This window comes from Amblyomma maculatum, chromosome 11, assembly GCF_055883805.1.
Source record: "Amblyomma maculatum isolate TAMU_Amacu chromosome 11, ASM5588380v1, whole genome shotgun sequence".
Classification (NCBI taxonomy): domain Eukaryota; kingdom Metazoa; phylum Arthropoda; class Arachnida; order Ixodida; family Ixodidae; genus Amblyomma; species Amblyomma maculatum.
Window position 1 is genome coordinate 58357776 of NC_139354.1, and position 9352 is coordinate 58367127.

Genomic DNA, 9352 nt, shown 5'->3' on the forward strand with positions numbered 1-9352 from the left:
AGTCCAGCAGGGATTTTAAGTTGCTGATCTCAGAACTAGGCTTAGGGGTGATTGTCGGCGAGCCCCAATTTGAACCGCACGGTTAATATATATTTTGTTTGGGGGCACACATTGATGGCATACAAGTGATTTATTTAGTGCCGCGAGAGTATTGAAGAAAATGTTGACTGCATAAATCTCGGGAACGGTGCTCGGCACGCCGATGTGTCCATTCGCTTCACTATCTCTATCGGCTCCTCCTGGTCGCTGTCTCCCTTCTCCCCTTTGCACGCTGGGGAAGATGTCGGCAGCGAATTGCCTTGTAGAGTCATGGTGCGTGGGTGGCCTGGTAGTTAGACGCCGTCAGGATGACACGACCATCCTCAAAATCGCGCTTGTTTGTAGGTGAAAGCGGTTTGGGGAGACGACGCCAATCATCATCATCATCATCATCATCATCAGCCTGATTATACCCACTGCAGGGCGAAGGCCTCTCCCATATTTCTCCACTTAACCCGGTTCTGTGCTAGCTGCATCCACTTGACCCCTGCGAACTTCTTAATCTCATCCGCCCACCTAACTTTCTGCCGCCCCCTGCTACGCTTTCCTTCCCTTGGAATCCAGTTTGTTACCCTTAGCGACCATCGGTTATCCTCTCTTCGCCCTACATGTCCTGCCCATGTCCATTTCTTCTTCTTAATTTCCACTAGAATGTCGGTAACTTGAGTTATTTCTCTGACCCATTTTGCACGCTTTCTATCTCTTAATGTTACCCCTACCATTTTTCGTTCCATAGCCCTCTGGGTTGTCCTCAACTTAAGTAGAACTCTCTTGGTTAGCCTCCACGTTTCAGCCCCATAGGTGAGTACAGGCAAGATGCAACTGTTGTATACTTTCCTCTTGAGCGATACCGGTAAGCTGCTAGTCATAATCTGCGAGTGCTTGCCAAATGCGCACCATCCCAATCTTATTCTTCTTGTTATTTCCTTTTCATGGTCCGGATCTGCGGTTACTACCTGTCCTAAGTAGACATATTCGCCTACTACTTCCAGTATTTCGCTACCTAATGTAAACTGCTGTTCCTTCCCGAGGCTGTTGAACATTACCTTAGTCTTCTGCATATTGATTTTCAAGCCTACCTTTCTACTTTTTCTATCTAGGTCATCAATCATTATTTGCAGTTCATCCCCCGAGTTGCTTAGCAAGGCAATGTCATCCGCAAATCGCAGATTACTGAGGTATTCTCCATCTACCCTTATCCCTAACTGCTCCCATTCCAAGTCTCTGAATACTTCCTCTAAACAAGCTGTGAATAGTACTGGGGAGATTGTGTCTCCTTGCCTAACACCTTTCTTTATGGGAATTTTGTTACTTTCTTTATGCAGAACTATGGTTGCTGTGCAGCCACTATATATATCTTCCAGCACTTTCACGTACGGCTCGTCTACCCCCTGATTTCGCAATGCCTGCATCACCGCCGAGGTTTCAACTGAGTCAAATGCTTTTTCGTAATCAATGAATGCTATGTATAAGGGCTGGTTATATTCCGAGCATTTTTCTATCACCTGGTTGATGGTATGGATATGATCGATAGTAGAGTACCGTTTCCGAAACCCTGCTTGATCCTTTGATTGATTGCAGTCTAAGGTTGTCCTGATTCTATTAGCGATTACCTTAGTAAATACCTTATACGTAACAGACAGTAAGCTGATTGGTCTGTAATTTTTAAGGTCCTTAGTGTCCCCTTTCTTGTGAATGAGGATAATGTTTGCATTCTTCCATGGTTCCGGTACCGTCGATGACAACAGGCACTGCGTATACAGGGTGGCCAGTTTTTCTAGCACGATATCCCCCCCGTCCTTCAGCAAATCTGTAGTTATCTGATCCTCTCCAGCTGATTTCCCCCTTTTCATAGTTTCTAACGCTTTCTTGACCTCGTCTTTCGTCACTGGTGGAACGTCTGACGGTTTTTCCCTACCGTCAAACTCATTACGGTCCTGACTACTTTGGCTGCTGTAGAGATCTGTATAGAACTCCTCGGCTACTTTGACTATCTTGTCCATATTAGTGATGACGTTGCCCGCCTTGTCCCTTATCGCATACATCTGGTTTTTGCCTATGCCCAATTTCTTCTTTACCGCTTTAAGGCTTCCCCCGTTCTTTACAGCATGCTCAATTTTCTCCATGTTATACTTCCTTATATCGGCCACCTTGCGCTTATTGATTAGCTTTGATATCTCGGCCAATTCGATCTGGTCTGTTGGATTGGAAGCTTTCATACTCTGGCGTTTCTTAATCAAATCTTTCGTCTCCTTAGACAGTTTACCGGTATCCTCTCTAACTATCCTACCGCCTACTTCTACCGCGCACTCAGTAATGATATCTCTGAAATTATTGTTCCTTGCCTCTAGGGTAATGTCGCCATCCTCAGTTAGAGCTGAGTACCTATTCTGTAGCGAGATCCTGAACTCTTCTGCCCTCCCCCTCACCGCTAATTCGTTGATGGGTTTCTTTCTTACTAATCTGTTGCGTTCCTTCTTCAGATTTAGGCTAATTCGGGACCTCACCATCCTGTGGTCACTGCATCGCACTTTCCCGATTACCTCTACATCCTGCACAATGGCGGGGGTTGAACACATTATGAAGTCAATTTCATTTTTAGTCTCTCCGTTAGGACTTTTCCATGTCCATTTCCGGTTCTTCCGTTTGCTGAAGAAGGTATTCATGATTCGTAAGTTACTGCGCTCTGCAAACTCAACTAGTAACTCCCCCCTGCTATTCCTAGAACCAACGCCATAGTCACCTACTGCCTTGTCTCCTGCCTGTTTTTTCCCTACCTTGGCATTGAAGTCGCCCATTAGTACAGTATACTGCGTCTTTACTTTTCGCATTGCCGATTCTACATCTTCATAGAAGCTTTCAACTGCCTGGTCATCATAACTACTTGTAGGTGCATAGGCCTGTACAACCTTCAGTTTATACCGCTTATTAAGCCTAATTACGATGCCTGCAACCCTCTCATTAATACTATAGAATTCATCTATATTACCCGCTATATACTTATTGACAAGGAAACCTACTCCTAGTTGTCGCCTCTCTGGTAAACCTCGATAACACAGGACATGCCCATCCTTCAGTACAGTATATGCCTCATTCGGCCTCCTAACCTCACTAAGCCCTATGACATCCCATTTCATGCCCTCTAGTTCCTCTAACAGCACTGCTAAACTAGCTTCACTAGCTAGGGTTCTAGCATTAAACGTTGCCAGGGTCAGTTTCCAATGGCGGCCTGTCCAGCGGAGCCAGGCTTTCTTAGCACCCCCTGCTGCGTCACAGGTCTGACCGCCGCCGTGGTCAGTTGTTCCGCAGCCGCTGGTGACTGAGGGCCGGGGTTTTATGGAGCTTATCATAGGAGGTTGTGGCCAATTACTGCACCAGGGTGGCCAACTCCTGTTCTGGTGAGGGAGTGCGTTGCCGGAGGTATTCACCGGCATCAGGTCGCACTTCAAACCTGTTTTTATGCAATTCCATCGACACTCGGATTTTTTTTTTTTTCATCCGGTGGAGAATTGCGCGGCACCGGGATTTGAACCCCGGTCCTCTTGCATGCGAGGCGGATGTTCTACCGCTACGCCACCGCTGCACTAGGAACTGCTACTATGGGGCCCACTGAAGATTACAGCCTTTACCGATGATGTACCCTATTGACGACGCCAATACATACCCCAAATGGCAAGCCTGTGGTAGGCCCGCTGTCGGCCTTTACCAATATGGCCGACTAAAACTCATCGAGGCTACCTTGGCCACCCTCCTCGGCCCGAGGTCGGAAATTGACAGTGGCCTAAGAACGACCGATTGTCGGCAGTCGACCACGGGCCGACATTATCGCTGACTTGGCCAGCCTAATGCTGCGCTAGGTTCATGCATGGGTCATGGCTTCTCCACCCTTAGGCCCAACCCACTTCAGCGATACTCGCTTCCCGGTGGTTTATTCATGTATAATTAGTGGTCTACTTATTCATGGCCTATGGTTTACCCATGAGAACGTGTGCAGTTCGATCGTGGATCAAAATTAGTGCTGCGGCAGTATTTTTAGATGCGCATCTTTTCCTTCAAGCGGGCTGTAACTTTGTGGCATCATAAATGGTGAAGTTCTCCGCCACCCGTAACTATGTAGCCTAAAAGAGCCTGCGCATCAACAAAGGTAGGTTTAAAGAGCACTTTTTATTGGTTTTTCTTATAGAAACAAAACAGGCTCCAAACCGCCCTAAAAATTGTGGCACGTTTCTTACAGCTTATTAGGTTTGTGAGGCTTCACAGCAGTTTATTCTGCCTTTCAGCTTCTAGGTTGAGTTAAAAATGTCACGTTTCATGTTCGTTCTGCCCGCCGTCCCATTACTTCACTATTACGAGCCACCGCCTGACTGTTGCCGCGGCAATCCAGAACACGACGTCACTCTCCCCCCCCCTCCCCTCCTCAGGCATCCTAGGAATATACGAATGAAAAAATCAGCCTTCATTCTGTATTCATATTGTTACGGACGACAAGGAAGAAGAAGCGGGCAGTGGCGCGGGAAGGAGCGCTCGCGCTAGGCCCGCAAACATTAAAAAAATGTCATTTATCATCGCCATCGGTCATTTTCTGTCTCCTGTCTTCACCGGCTTGCCGCTTCGTAACATTTGGTGGAGGTGCGGGGTACGGCATCCCCATCCTCGCCTTGGAGCCTCGCCTTGGAGCCATCTTTAAGCCGGGACCATCACCGAGGGCCCAGGGACATCGCCAAGCAGCTTCGCCCCTGCCCTTCAAGCCCAGACCTGAACAACTACCACCGCCCAGCCCCCAGCCCGGACCTGAAGACAAGAACAGACATACGAATAAGAACCGAGACGAAGGACCCGAAAGATCCGAATGACCCGAAGGAACCGATGGACACGAACACGCAACCCCCGCCCAAGCTGCCCGACGTGACCTCGAGCCATCGGTCCCATGGACTCTGGTGACGGATGGTTGACAGCTCCAAGGGAGGCGGATCACGCACGCATCAGACATCGTACCGGCAAGCCGTTCTATTCTTCCTTCTTTCTCTTCCTCTTCAAGCATCCAGACACGCCCATCATCATGCCATAAAATCATTAACATCGCTAAACTTCCTCGTCCATGATCGGGACGATCGCTCGGTGGCCCCGGGTCATGTTACGGACGACAAGGAAGAAGAAGCGGGCAGTGGCGCGGGAAGGAGCGCTCGCGCTAGGCCCGCGAACATTCAAAAAACGTCATCTATCATCGCCATCGGTCATGTTCTGTCTCCTGTCTTCATCGACTTGCCGCTTCGTAACAATATGAATAATGTTCTACAGTGTTAAATTTAACAAAGGCTGCCACTCAGGAAATTATCATAAGGACCTTCAGTGGGATCAGTAGTGAGTTTTGGGGTTGTAGTCATTGGATGATAACTGAAATCAATTGAAATATGGGGTGCAGCATTTCCACACATATACTTCTTGTCCCAGCTTATTTGATCCAAAGGCTAAAAAAGACAATTCAGAAACAGGCGCAGGAAACCAGTTAACTATTGCTGGCAGCTACCTTGAGCGCCACAGAAAAGGTTTTGTTTGCAATATTTAATTGACATTATTTACCTGCATTACTGATTATTGACGTACACTATAAATGGAATTTGCTACATTCGATGGCACTTGCGCAAACAACGCTTCAGTATTTCTGAATAGAACCCTCACATTGCAATGTTTTCCATATAAAGTAGGAAAGGCAGAAAATACAAAAATTATATGGCTGGAGAATACAATTGCAGCCTTGGATTGGCTGGACAGTCCAGTGTAACGGTAGACTTTTAAGTTAGCGATGGTTTCTTCGTGCGCGCCAGCCCTACTGTTCAACACGACTGTATTTGTTTTCTTACATCTGAAAAATAATGTTCCACTCATTTATATCCTTATCACTTTGTAGTCTTTATCCGCGTAGCAAGTTGTGGCCGGCTCACTGTAACTCCCGTTTTCATGTTCGGAAATCGCTGACGCGAAGCAACCGTCGCCAGCATATTACCCCTAATCTGTCAGGGCGCCACATATCACGGCGACATGTTTTGTCCGCTCAAAATGTGTTGAGAGCAGCGCGATTGCGGTACTCGAATGGGCTGATAACAGTTTCGCTACCTAAATTACGCAGAAGGCTCGCTCGTTGCTTTTCTTTCTCTTATGAGACATTTTCCTTGCCTCGTGCGAAGAAGAGTGCGAAGAAGAAGCGCCTGAGCTGATACGTGAAAGGTAGCACAGAATGTGGGGCCCCAGTAGGTCCGATGTAGGCAAGTGGGGCTGGGGCAACCATCATAAACCTGCATCGGTCCCCGATGGGGCAAAAGTGGGCAAGCCCCATTTGGGCTTGCCCCTGCTCCTCCCGCATGGGTCCCATTGCGGCATTTCTTGGGCTAATGCAGAGCACATTCCTGCATCCAGACCACAAGGGTCCCTTGCCGGATATTTGAGGGCAATCCAACCTAAATGTGGGCTTTTTATGGGAAAGCCCTCATAGATCCGAAATGAGGCCGCCCCCATTAAATCTTTGTGGGACCAACATCGGCCGTAGTGGGGCAAGAAAATGGATATACCCGCATGCTGCCCCAATCGGCCCCTTGTAGGTTACTTGAGGGCAGGTGAAATATGAATATGGGCTCAATTTGGGCAAGCCCTCGTGAAGCCCAAATGAGGCAGCCTTAGCTAAACCGCTTTAGGTCCCACATAGGCTGTAATAGGGCTGGAAGGCGGGCGTGCCCGCATGGTACCAAAATCGGTCCTTTGTGAGGACTTTGAAGTCCCGTGCAACAGCAGGTGGGCTCTAGGTTTAAAAACAACGTCCAGCCCAATTGGGGCTGCCCACATAAAACTGCTTTATATCCCACATGGGCCGTAATAGGGCTGGAAGGCGAGAGGGCCCGCGTGATACCAAAATTGGTCCCTTGTGGGGAATTTGAAGGCACGTGCAACAGCAAGTGGGCTTTAGATTCAAAACCCAGCCCAATTGGGGCTGCCCACACAAAATCGCTGTAGGTCCCACATCGGCCGTAATGGGGCTAGAAGTCGTGCTTGCAATTGCGTAATCATTGTTTCCAACCTTTATTTGCATTATATGTTGCCCTAAATTACTATTATAGAAGATTTGTATAACAGTTGTTGCCATGTTAGGTCGATTAGAAATTTACACGGCTTTAGTTCTCGCGTTCATGCAAATTGCGCTACAAATACTAAAACAAACTGATTGCTAACTGTTGCCTCTATGTGGTTGCTTTGGACAGCCTGCAACTCTCAGCACTATATTGCTGTTCAGAACACACATCTCCGTAGCCTGAACAAGATGTACATGAAGTCATTTCGGCTGGATGAATGTTATGAATTATTGTAAAATTTAATATTGTGGCTGTTTAGAAAGTGCGGACATGTATAAAATAATAACTTAATTATGAGCATAAATATTGATTGGGAAAACTTGGACTAGGGCTTTCCATCAACTTCCTGCGTCGGACCCCTAGGAGTATAATATGGGCAAGCCCAAGTGCGGCTAGCGCTATAGAACCCGCATTGGTACTATGTCATTTTCTGAGGGGCTAACTGAAATAAAAAAAAAAATGTTCCTCCAAAGCGGCTGCCCAAATCGGTCCAAAGTAGGACCATCGCGGGGATTTGGCGGGATGTGCCCTTTTAACAATGCCGGAAAAATGTGGGCAGCCCCGCAAGGGCTGCCTGCATCGGCCCCTAGTGGGGCCCACCGGGGCTTTGTCGACAGCCCGCTTCGGACCTACGTCGGCCCCTCTTTCAGCACCCACATTGAGCCCACCGGGGCTGTCCTGCATTGCCTACATCGGGCCCACCGGGGCCCACCCTTCATAGCCCACTTTGTGCTACCTGGGGTGTCCGCTTTGAGCTCTGTGTTTTTATCTTGTTTCGCCTTTTTACTGTCGTTTTGTGTGGGTAGGACAGTGCCCTCCGCAAGAACGAATGACAAACACGCCCCTGTGGAGCGATTTCCGCCTCGGTGGGCCTTCTCTCAAGTAAGGAAGTCCAACCGGATCCCTCAGGCGCAGGCTAGGCCTAGCTCGGCGTTGCCGAGCGAGGCTGGGCTACGCGCCTGCATGGATTCTGCTCCACCGACGACAGCTGTGCGGATTTCAGCTGTGTTACAACCTGGCGCAGCATCCACGTCCACGAACTCACCAAGCTCCGAGAACAGCGTCGCTCTCACCCCTCTCGAAGAAGTATAATACCTCGTGATAAGATTTCAGATGAATCACCTCCAATAAGCATCGAACCACAATCACGTGCAGACAACACGTTAACGCCGAATACCCCGACAGTGGATAAAATATTAGCCCTTATGGAGCAGGTGACCTCCCTCATCGTAGAAGCTCTTCGGCCTCGCAATGGATAATGCACTGTCTCTGGTGGTGCAGTGGAATTGTAGAGGCTTTGCGAATAAGGCCTCTGAAGTGAACATCCGTCTTCGCGACAAAAAGCTAAAGGCGTGGGCCTTCTTACTTCGAGAGCACAACTCACTTCCTCGCCTTTTAGGATTCTGCGCTTACCATTCACCTTCCATTCCTGATCGCCGTTGTATCACCTCTTCCCTCAGCCCAGGTAAATCTGCAATTTATATTCACACTTCAGTTCCCCACACACCGATCGAACTTTCACGGTGGTGTAACACACGCCAAGAGGTGTTAGCACTCCTAGTTAAGCCTGTAGGCACGCCACTTATACTAGTTTTCTTTTGTGGCCGTCCTGGTTCCGCATCTCCTAATCTTGGATGGGTTCGTTTTCTGCGTTCTACCTACTCGGGTATCCCTATTCTAGTCGGTGGAGACTTCAACGGCGCACAAACCTCGTGGGGTTACCCATCGGATTCTCCCAGTGGTGCACACGTCCAGGGAAGCTTTTGAGATAATTCTTTTCGTCTTTTAAACCACCCGCATACATCTACCCGTCCACGAGGTGGACCTTATTCACCTGATTTGACTTGGTGGTTAGGCCCTGGTAGCCCTCGTTGGGGGTTTGAATCAGATACCTGGGGTAATGATCACAGTCCTATCTTTACCTCTCTCACTCCTTCGCGGATACATAAAATACGCCGTAGCGTACGAATAACATCATGGGACTCTGTACGCGCAGACAATCGCTTATCTGATTTCACCCCATCATCAGCATTGTCTACTCTCTCTGCTGTTCTTGCGTCCCACACGATTACCACCACTGTAAATGAAACACAACCCGGACATCCACCTCCTGAATCTTTGGGCTCTGTGTCGCAAGGCAGATCATTATGCTGCTCGTAACCCCGATGACCCATCGGCTATTCCCGCTCTTC